The sequence below is a fragment of the Octopus sinensis genome, linkage group LG6 (genome assembly GCF_006345805.1).
Source record: "Octopus sinensis linkage group LG6, ASM634580v1, whole genome shotgun sequence".
In the NCBI taxonomy this organism is placed as follows: Eukaryota; Metazoa; Mollusca; class Cephalopoda; order Octopoda; family Octopodidae; genus Octopus; species Octopus sinensis.
The window spans coordinates 107,445,859-107,458,012 of NC_043002.1; the positions used below are offsets into that span (position 1 = coordinate 107,445,859).

At 37.2% G+C, this 12,154-nt stretch overlaps 1 protein-coding gene across 1 annotated transcript in view; it reads left to right on the top strand.

Moving 5' to 3' along the window:
- The window catches only part of LOC115213499 (delta-like protein D), a 159,550-nt gene that overhangs the window by 65,606 nt on the left and 81,790 nt on the right, over nt 1–12,154 (top strand). The window contains exon 2 of the mRNA XM_029782506.2: nt 5,916–6,029. The gene's annotated coding sequence lies outside the window, so the exon portion shown is untranslated. The remainder of the gene's footprint in view (nt 1–5,915; nt 6,030–12,154) is intronic.

Consider the following 12,154-nt stretch of genomic DNA (forward strand, 5'->3'; position numbering starts at 1 on the left):
ATCCATCGTATCTCTACGTTACTTGAAGAATTATTGTCTGTCAACAATCAGAAATCTTGGTTATTGTGAATACAATAGAATTTATACCAAAATGTCGTTATGATCACGTTTTTGTCAATGTTTTTTATTGCAATATTTAAATATTTACTTTCGCTCAGATATGAGTATTTTCGGCAATACACGGCAACCCACGAATTGTGGATTCTTCTTCCTCTCCCCATCTCTCTCTCTCTCTCTCTCTCTCTCTCTCTCTCTCTCTCACACACACACATACACACACACCCACATACACACACACACACATAGAAAAGTTGTCGGCCCCAAAAAATCAAATTTTCGGTTTCGTTCAAGGTGTGCCGACAGGATGAATTGAACCCAACATTGCAAGTCAATAAAACATTTATTAGCGTTTTTTTTTTTTTTTAATCACCGAAGGGCAACACCGATGGCCCTTTTTCAGGGCCGTTGAGACCTGTGAGGGGTGGGAAACAGCAAGTCATCCTCTGAGAGGATCCCTGATGTGAATGTTGACAATAAAAAGGCCCTCATTCAAGACGCCCCAGAACCATTCAGTGCTATTTAACCGAACCAACACCAGTTTTCCATTTATCACAAATACGAAAGTTTTGTTTAGCCCTAATATTTGTGTTGTTGTTATTGCTTAACCCCCAGGAGGGCTGTGAATGAACAGACCTATATACAAAACTCTTCCAGCTTCTTAGACATTCCGATATTCTTCGTGTGTTGTTAAGACGGTAACATTATTTGAGGGAGATTTCATTGTTATGCCCTTTATTTATTATTTTTTATTATCAAAGATCGGATGCGGTCATAATAGGAGTTGTGAACCTAGCTAAGACAATCGGTGAACTTTCGTTGAGTGCGTTAAACAGCATTCTAGAAAGGAAGTTTTGTAGATGTGTTCAAATTCCCCCGAGTGATATATATATATATATATATTACTCTTTTACTTGTTTCAGTCATTTGACTGCGGCCATGCTGGAGCAACTCGACCCCTTATTCTTTGTAAGCCCAGTACTTATTCTATCGATAAACACGCCAGCATCGGTTGTCAAGCACAGGCACACAAACACACACGCACATATATATACATATATACGACGGGCTTCTTTCAGTTTCCGTCTACCAAATCCACTCACAAGGCTTTGGTCGGCCCGAGGCTATAGTAGAAGACACTTGCCCAAGGTGCCACGCAGTGGGACTGAACCCGGAACCATGTGGTTGGTAAAGCAAGCTACTTACCACACAGCCACTCCTGCACCTATATAATATATATATATGTGTGTGTGTGTGTGACAGAGAGGGGAGGTGGAGGAGGTTCTCGCATATGACATGAACCAGGGCCAGATTTAAGGATAAACTAAACAAACAGCAGCTTAGGGCCTCACAATCCCGTGGGGGATCGGATTAATTAAATGACAAATATTTCTTATTGAACGGCATAACGCGCAAACTATTTGGAAAATGAGTGACTGTGTGGTAAGTAGCTTGCTTACAAACCACATGGTACCGGGTTCAGTCCCACTGCGTGGCATCTTGGGCAAGTGTCTTCTGCTATAACCTCGGGCCGACCAAAGCCCTTGTGAGTGGATTTGGTAGACGGAAACTGAAAGAAGTCCGTCATATATATATATATATATATACGTGTGTATATATATATATATGTATGTGTGTCTGTGTTTGTCCCCCCCCCCAACATTGCTTGACAACCGATGCTGGTGTGTTTACGTCCCCGTTACTTAGCAGTTCGGCAAAAAGAGACCGATAGAATAAGCACTAGGCTTACAAAGTCCTGGGATCGATTTGCTCGACTAAAGGCGGTGCTCCAGCATAGCCACTGCCAAATGACTGAAACAAGTAGAGTAAAAGAGTATCCATTGCATTGTAGTTTATATACATATACATATATATATATATATATATATATATATATATATATATATACATATACATATATACATATATATAGGTGTATTAGTGGTAATAAAACATAGGGCCAATTTAATTCATGGGATAATAATTGTCTGCGGTGATATTTTTTAAATTTCACGTTTAAAAAAGAAAGTATGATGCATTTTAGAAAATTTCAGAACTTTAGTCACAGAAAAAGTCCCAGTTTTGGTTATGAAAAACAAACTCACAAGGAAAATGTTCTATTTTATTTAAATACCTTAAACAATAATTCAACAAGACTTTGTCGTTTCTGTAAAATATTATAAACGCATGTTATCCGGTGTTGCTTAATATGTCTTCGATGAGACAAAAACAAACGTTTAATTTGACTTTTACTGGTTTTCCTTTTCCTGCGACTGTTGGCATTTGCCAAAACACTAAATATATACTTACTTTCTACTTTTACTCTTTTACTTGTTTCAGTCATTTGACTGTGGCCATGCTGGAGCACCGCCTTTAATCGAGCAACTCGACCCCGGGACTTATTCTTTTGTAAGCCCAGTACTTATTCTATCGGTCTCTTTTGCCGAACCGCTAAGTAACGGGGACGTAAACACACCAGCATCGGTTGTCAAGCAATGCTAGGGGGACAAATACAGACACGCATATATATATATATATACATGTATACGACAGGCTTCTTTCAGTTTCCGTCTACCAAATCCACTCACAAGGCTTTGGTCGGCCCGAGGCTATAGTAGAAGACACTTGCCCAAGGTGCCACGCAGTGGGACTGAACCCGGAACCATGTGGTTAGTAAACAAGCTACTTACCACACAGCCACTCCTACATCGATATTATTTTCTCATATTTCGATTAAGTTTCCCTTTCATCCTACTTGAAGCTGTGTTACAATCCCATTTTCAGCCTCCTTAATAACTGCCATTAATGTCGCCACTGATTCTGTTCTCACCCTTTTATAAACTTGAAACTGTCTTGTCTCTTGTAGAAAAACAAAATCTTTATTTTCTTCATAATTACTTAATAACGAGCAGTATCGCCCGGCTTTGCTCGGGTTTGTTTCGACCCTTTAGAATTGGAATTTTTGAAAAGTAAAAATGTTGCATTATGTAGCTTGTTATTCTCTTTAAGTGAACATTTTTCTGGTTGAAATACACCGAAAAATGGCGACACAGCAGTCAAAAAATCGTAAAAAATAGGGATTTTCATAGAAAAAAAGCACCTTTTTGATGTAAATAATTTTTGGTGTTAACATGGTCCGATTTGAATTTTGTCTCCTACGGAAGGAAGAGCAAGCCTTCTTCTATCATACTCTCAATTTTAGTCTACTTGCGCCGCAGGGTCTTGGAGGAGATAGTGTTAGTTGAAGGCTACCAAACCTGCCATACACAGACAATTTCAGCTTTATATATAGAGAGAGATCTATGACGACATATACCGGCTTGGAGGATTTTAAAGGCAGGTCAGTTGCAAAAAAAATAATAATAATTAGAAGCTACGTCACTAAAACAATACACAACTTAGTCACGTAGATGAATTCATTCTCTTAGAGGATTAGATCGGATTTAATTAAATTGTTAATCCTACAGGTTTAAATATAATCAATTTCATTACAAAAATTATTTAAAATTAAAAGATTTTAGTAATGGTGTCAAGGGAGGTAACTTTTATAGAGTTAACTCCCTTATCGACTACATATTCGAGAGAGATGAAGTAATTGAGAAGGAAGGAAATAAGTTCTGTTAATAAAAGTTATCAGATGAGTCACAATTTTTTAAAAATTTCTACCAAGTTTATTGAATAGATTTCCATCTCCACGTGGTTATTATCCTACTTTGGTTAATATTTACTTTTTGTGCAAAAACCATTTGATGCAGGTATTTCTCTTCTAATCGAACAAACTTTTGACACCTGAGTAGCAGATCGAACCCACGGTGATCATTATTTACAAAATTCGATTTGATATTCATAAATGACCAAACTATAAATGATAAGTATGGTTTATAAACACTGCCCCTTTTACACATGAACGGTGATGATGATGGGGGGTGGAGAGAAATATTGGTTTCTCTGCAAATCGTAAAAAGTTTGTTTTGAATCGAAAAGGCAAAAATGATCGTATTTTTTTAATAAATATTAAAATCTCCTTGTGTGTGTGTGTGTGTGTATGTATGTATGTATGTATGTGTGTGTGTATGTGTGTGTGTGTGTGTGAGGGAGAGAGGGAGTGTTGAAACCTATCTTAAGTATCAATGTACTTTTCAAAAATACTTCACATGTGATATTTTTACGAAAGGTACCAAATTTCTGGAATTGTTTTGTATAATAATAATAGTAATAATAGTAATAATAATAATAATAAAACTTTCAGTCATGTGTAGGTTGCATTATTGGCATTTTTAACGAGCCTGGAAGAATGGAAGGCGAAACTGACCTCGGCGGGATTCGAACTTAGAATGTGAAAGTCTGTAACAAAATACAGCAAGACATTTTGCCTAAGTCATGCTAGCTGTTTCATGAGTGGTATTGGTAGGATGACCGAGCATATTTACTATATTTTTACCCGCCAAAACTCTAACCGCCAACCATAGAAGAATGATGCAGCTATCACCAAACCGTGACATTTTCACGTCATGCTTCCTGCTCATTCGTTTTCTCACTGAGCAAGCGGCAATGTCAGAGCCGTCTGACCTCATCGTGCACCCTTGTTTTTATTCATTTTGTTTTGTTTTGGGTTTTTTTCTATGGTGGTTAACCTTGACAAACTGAACATATCTTCCAATTCTCCTATATTCAGGGTGTAAGGGGAAATGGCAAACTCAGAGAAGCAACAGCGAAGTGAATCGTCTGCTGCCAATGAATAAATTAACAATCTGCTGAGATGTGTTGATCGCTCTGTTTCCCCATAGTTTGTACGCCCGTACATGTGTTTTTCAGGGTATTTATACATATTCATGGCAGGGAGGGAATTCCCGAGGATTGATGTTGTGAGGGGAAAAGGAAGATTTTGTAAAGGGGTGGATTAGTGGAGGGCAGACATGGTGATATTCGTGACAACGGGAAGGGAGAATATTTCTTCAGTGACGAGATTTAAGGAGTTTCGAAATAGACGGTATCCAATTAGCTAGAAATACCAGCCAGACTTTTCTCACTTCACACCTTACAATCTTTGAAATCGTATAAGCACATTGCATTCAATAAGTTTTACATTAACATATGATATTACATATGTTACGTTTGGGTGGTAGAAAGCGGGATGGTAATAGCAGGAACACATTGGTTTCATGAGCATATGGAGTCAGGTCTGACCTAGGGTTAAATAATAACATAGGGTTTGTTTTAATTAAAATTATAATTTTTTTAATATTGCATTGAGAATCAGTCTAGCCGTGTGCTTACTGAAGTTTGACTTTGCCTGTCATCAATCTAGGCTCAATAAAATAGTATCAATCAAATATTGGAATCAATTCAATGAACTTAGTGGAAGTAGTTGATAAAAAATCGATTGGTTTGGGAGAAAAATGATCTGTGATGGTTGTGAAGCATTTGAAGCAGAAAGAATTGAACACTCCATCTTGAAATGATGACTTTGTAAATGAGACTTGACTTCAATCCTAGCCATTTCTCTGCCTGAAAATGTTTGTAACATCTGCAAGTTGGATCTGTTTGTTCAAAGTCCTGACTTGATTGTCATATGAGTTCAGTTATTGTGAAGAGATGGCCTTCCTCTGTAAAGAAGTGGAAATCACCACACATACACAAACACACTTTCTCATCAAAATTTGTGAAACATTTTAGAGATTATTTTCTTAATGAATTTATTTTATTTTTTATTCAAATTCTATTTTATTCTTATTATTTTATTTAAATTCTATTTTATATACAGTTTTCTTTCAAACTTTTATTTCATTATGAAAAGATTTTTTTTTTACCTCTGTAGTGGAAATGAAAATCTGACAAAAATATTTTATCTCTTTCAGTTTAATTCAAACCCCATTTCATATTCAAGGAATTTTACTTCATCATACTGAGGAATATCTTACCTTTTTGGAATACTATTCAAGGAAATTAAAAGTTATCCACTAGTTTTGCAGGTAAACCAGCAATTCCATATATATACATATATATAATAATGTGTGTTTTGACAAATGTCTGCTTCACTTACCACTTTTGTTCTCTGTGTATCTCGGACCCTATAATGAATGTTTCATGAAGAAATGAAAATAGGTCATCTTAGAACCTTGATGTTTTGTTTTAGCCTACATCTTTTTTTGTAGGGTCCCTAACGACAGTGGGTAGGTGAGTGGGAAAAGGAAGAAGGAACCATGGTTCATTGAATGGGATCACCAGAACAGGTTTTTTAAGTTTCTTTTTTTAATTTGAGAACAGAGACCTAATCCCAAAACCTGCAAGAAAGTTGATTCTGCTGAAAGGACCCAAGGCCTGGGTGGTGAGGCTTAAATCTTTGACCCTAAGAACAAGAATCAGTTCTGCTCATCTGACAGGTTTCTAGTTCAGTTTCCATTTCAGTAGTTAGAACGTTGGGCTCACAATTATGAGGTAGTGAGTTCGATTCTCAGACCAGATTGTGTGTTGTGTTCTTGAGCAAGATATTTTATTTCATGTTGCTCCAAATCACTCACCTGTAGAAATGAGTCACAACATCACAGGTGCCAAGCTGTATCAGCCTCTGCCTTTCCCTTGGATAACACTGGTGGTATGGAGAGGAGAGGCTGGTGTGCATTGGCAAACTGCTGATCTTCCACAACCTTGCCAAGACTTGTGCTTTTGTGGGTGGGGGGAACTTTCTTGGTGCAATCCCATGGTCATTCATGATTGAAGGGGGTCTTTACTTGGTTGGCACAAAGCTATAATGGAAGATTCATTCTCAAGGTACCAAGCAGAGGAATTAAATTCAGAACTCCAGGATTTTGAAGTGAACTTTTTAACCAGCACACCTCCATTACAGTAAAATGCCTCAGTTTCTTACTTTCTCACCTGTTACATTTGTATCTAGGTACAAACATAAATTAACACATTAACTGTCACAGCTGTTACTGCAACTTACCAGTAACCTTACATTTTTCCAGTCACACTGTATATTTTTTTAATTTCAAGGAAATGTAATTTTTTTGTATATTTACAACATTTCATAATTAAACTTTAATATTTAGCTCTCGTGTTATTTAAATATTCTCAAAACCATGTCAGAGATACAGAACGAAATATTTTCTCAAATTATGAAAATGTACCACTGGTGGTGCATATGGCAGTTGTGTGAAGTTTACGACAAACCACCAGTGGTACATGTGACAGTTGACGTGTTAATTAATTAGTTAATGGCTACTAATATTTGATTGCCTGGCCCTACTTATTCCCAGAGTCTATTTCATATCCTGACTTTAAAAATAAAACAAATAAAATAAAATAAAAATAAAACAAACCACAAATAAACGAGATGTTTTTAACCTCATATGATACCTCACTTTTGAACAATGTCCCGGATGCTTGTTGCTGTTGTTTACTCCTGAACTATGTTGGCTCAAGACAGACCTATATTTAAAACCATTCCAGCCATGACCATCATATCTCTAAGCTATCCGGGGTTACATTATCTCTTGTGTTTCTTTTCTTATTTAACATTGTAAATTGTGTTTCGTTTTTGGATTTGGTTTGCAAGATTCTTTATATGAGTTAGTGTGTTGAAGCATATTTTGTTGTGTCTGGGGAGAGTCATTTTCTTTTTGTGCCTTATAATGTAACACACTCACCGGTGAGGCACAAAAAGAAAATGATTCTTCCCAGACACAACAGAATTGTAAATTGTGGTTTTTCTTCTTGTTATTTAACCCGTCCCTGCCCCTCCATATTTGTTGTAATCCTCTTGACCTATGACTAGAAATGTTTCAGTCATGATTGACCATGCAGCAGTTTTCTTTCTTTTCTTTTTCCCTTCTACAGCCTAAGTATATCTTGGACAATATAATCTAAACAAACGTGGCCGATGCCAGCGCCGCTTTGGCTGGCTTCCGTGCCAGTAGCACGTTAAAAGCACCAACCAATCATGGCCAATGCCAGACTCCACTGGCACCTGTGCCGGTAGCACGTAAAAAGCACCCACTACACTCGCGGAGTGGTTGACGTTAGGAAGGGCATCCAGCTGTAGAAACACTGCCAGATCAGACTGGAGCCTGGTGTAGCCCCTGGCTTCACAGACCCCGGTCAAACCGTCCAACCCGTGCTAGCGCGGAAAACGGACATTAAACGATGATAATGATGTCCTCCTGTTTTTATAAGACACCAGAGTGAAACTTCAGAGTGATTTGACTGTTGTTACTAGCAAGTTGAACCACCTTCATTATCCCGTTTTATTAACCCTTTTAACTCTAAACAGCTTGAAACTGTCCTCTAGTTTTATGATATGAACTCTTTGTTTTAAACTTATCTTAATTATAACCTTCCATTCAAATTTCATGCTAATTTGTGTTCCAAACTCCAGCTTTATGATTTCAAACTTTGGTACATAGCCAGCAATTATGGGGAAAGGAATAAGTTGATTATATCAACCACAGTCTTCAGTTGGTACTTATGTATCAATCCTGCAAGGATGACAGGCAACCCTGGCGGAATTTGAACTCAGAATGTTAAGAAGAATGAAACGCCACAAAGCATTTTGCCTGGCAAGCTAATGTTTCTGCCCATTCTCTGCCTTAAGCACCCGCTTAATTATGGTAAACTTATATCAATAAATTCTTCATTATTTTGAAAAGTTAACTCCGTGCCGGTGGCATGTAAAAAGCACCATTCATGCGTGATCGTTACCAGCATCACCTTTCTAGCACTTGTGCAGGTGGCACGTGAAAAAAACATTTGAGCGAGGTCATTGCTAGTGCAGGCGGCACGTAAAAAACACCATTTGAGCGTGGCCGTTGCCAGTACTGCCTGACTGGCCCTCATGCCAGTGGCATGAAAAAGCATCCACTACACTGTTGGAGTGGTTGGCATTAGGAAGGGCATCCAGCTGTAGAAACTCTGCCAGATAAGATTGGAGCCTGGTGCAGCCAACTGGTTCGCCAGTCCTCAGTCAAATCGTCCAACACATGCTAGCTTGGAAAGCAGACGTTAAACGATGATGATGATGATAACTGGAACAAAGGTAGAATATTTGAACAGAAATTTTGGTAATGAAAGGTTCCAATCATATACACCTGCTTGGTCCTTTGTTGACCACTGGACTCCAGTATAAGGTACAATGCATTTCTTGGTTCAAGCAGCCTTTTAATTTATGTTAGAATGGTTAACCAATAGGTAACAGTGTGCTTTTGTGTCTTTGTTTTAATCTCCTCTTTGCTATTTTAGGTCTTTCTCCCTTCATACTGTTACTAACTACCCAACTGTGAAGTAGGACTGAAACCTGTCTGCTTTGTTTTAGCCATCTAGACTCAAAACAAACTGACAAGGGATCCTTTACATGGTCACAGGACTTCCAAGAGAAGGCAGTCAGATAGATAGATATGTGTGTGTGCTAAAGGTGAACAATTTGAAACTTTGTAATTAGTGTCCTTGTAATAGTTTAATAAGTACGTACTCTAGTATATATTAGTGTACTAGAGTATGTACTCTAGTACTCTATAAGTATTGAGTAATCCTTCGGTTTAATGTTAAAATGTTTTTATATAAAACTTGACTTAGAAAACATTTATGTGTGTGTGTGTACATATATCAACGTCATTTCATATCCATTTTCTATGCTCGCTTGGGTTGGACACCGACAGGTGCTGGCAACCCGGAGAGCTGCATCAGGCTCCACTTGTCTGTTTTGGCATGGTTTCTATGGCTGGGTGCCTTTCATGTGGCACCAGCATGGGAGCTTTTTATGTGGCGCCAGGACAGGTGCTTTTTATGTGGTGCCAGCATGGGTGCTTTATATGTGTATATATGTGTGTGTGTGTGTGTGTATATATATATATATATATATATATGTATGTATACACACGCACACACACATATATACACACATATATATATATACTTTCTGAAATGAGGCAGATTTGAATTGTATTTCACAGAAATAAAACAAAATAATTATTGTAAAACGGGGAGGAGGAATTGTGAAGCATTTTACTTTCTTTTTTTTATTATTATTTTTTGGGGTGAAGATGGACTTACTTGAACACACACGCAGAGTGCATTCATGCATGGCTTGTGTGTAACTTAGAAACCACCTTTTTTTTGTTTACCTTCCTTTAAGCAAGCACCCATTGGTGTTTAGCCGACACAGAGCTTGCAATAGGAGGAACCTTTTCTGATAAGTTTTTGAAATCATTGTAAGTAATCAACGCAGCCACCCACCCCTCTAACTAATGATGATGTGAGTTGGTAAGAAAGTTAGTCATCTTTTATGTGAGTCTCGTTAAAGTCTTTGAAACTTGCAGTAATTAATAACCCTATTCAGGATCATCTCTGACCTATATCAAGCCTGCCAGATCATGTCTAAAAATAAATTAAACTCTTCCCACCTTTATTTTTACCTTCTGGTTTTCTTCTGCTCTTTGCTTTATATATTTTGTTATGTATTTTATTTTTCTTATATATTTCTTTTTCAATTTATTTTCTCAAATTTTAACTTCTGTCGCCATTCTGTTCGCATTCAGTGGTTTTGTTCATATGATATACAGTCAACAAATATTACATATACATACATATACACATGCATACAGACACACACACACACACACATGGTGTTTTTACACCTTTTACCATAAAGAGAATTTCTTCTCCACAGTAACTGCATTGAATTTACCTTTAGGCATTGAAATATGTCACAAACATGTCTTAACTAATTTAAAGTTCACTTAAGCCAGAACTCTGCTTGGTGCTGATACCAACAAATATATATATATATATTATATATATATATATATATATATATATATACATATATTAAAGAATAAAGAGAAAATGGAGAAGATTATTTATTAATTATAAAACATGACAACATCTCTGACAGCTGTTTCGATTCAGAAATCTTTAGATAATTAATTTATAAAATTAAGATCATTATAAGATGAAACTCTTCAGAGGTAGTAAAGATATACTGATCAGAAATACTTGTTGAGATAATGGCTATAAAACCATTATATAGAAAAAGAGCTGGTTATAGAAGGCCTCAATCTAACACAGGGGGTTTATATGGTGACCTTATAGTTGAACTCTCTATAGATTGATAACTAACCAGTATTTTCATTGGAATTATTATCCCTTAATGAGGTTTATTACCTTTACTTGATTATATATATATATATATATATATATATATATATAACATGATTGATTGCTAGCCACTAAACCTTTTTTATTTTCTCTCTCTGCTTATTTTTGTGTTCCTTTCTGTAGAAGAGCGTAGGCTCGAAACGTAAAAGACTTTTTCACTTCCTGAGCATTAAACTAATACATCTATTTGTTGTTTACACACCCATCTTTGTCTTTTGTTTTGTTTTTTTGTAAATTCCAACTAATATATATATATGTAAGTATGTATATCGTTGGCTACAGCTCATATCCGAGCATGGGTTCGTCAGTTTCTATTCAGCCACCTCAGCTGGTGCTTGTTCCGAATGTGACTTTGGAGTCCAAGCTGGTGGTGAAAGAGTCATGGGCAGAATTCGCACAGGATGGTCAGTGCGGTTCGAGGATGTTGAAGACGCTCCTTTCTTCTCCTGTGTTTTACCTCCTCGTTCTGTTTTCAGTTCTGCTGAAAGTTCAGTTTTTCCTGTTTGCATCACCAAAACCTACATATATATATATATATATATATATATACCACGTGACCGACCAGACCATCAGATGTTGTTACACATCGCTGGTCACAATGCGTTCGCATTGTTTTAGCCTTTGAATGACGCCACCCCGCTGGCTAAGCAAGCAGGCCAACAGAAGAAAGAGTGGTGAAAGAGTACAGCAGGGAACACCACACCCTGCCAGAGCGTCATGGAGGTTTTAGGTGTTTTCGCTCAATAAACACTCGCAACGCCCGGTCTGGGAATCGAAATCGCAATCCTACGACCATGAGTTTGCTGCCCTAACCACTGGGCCATATACATATATATATATATTTGTCCACTCACACACATATGTGAGTGAGTGGACAAATGAAAGAGCAACACGTTTATTAGGATTTACATGTGTTATTCAAAACAGACCTAAGGAGACCAGCTCC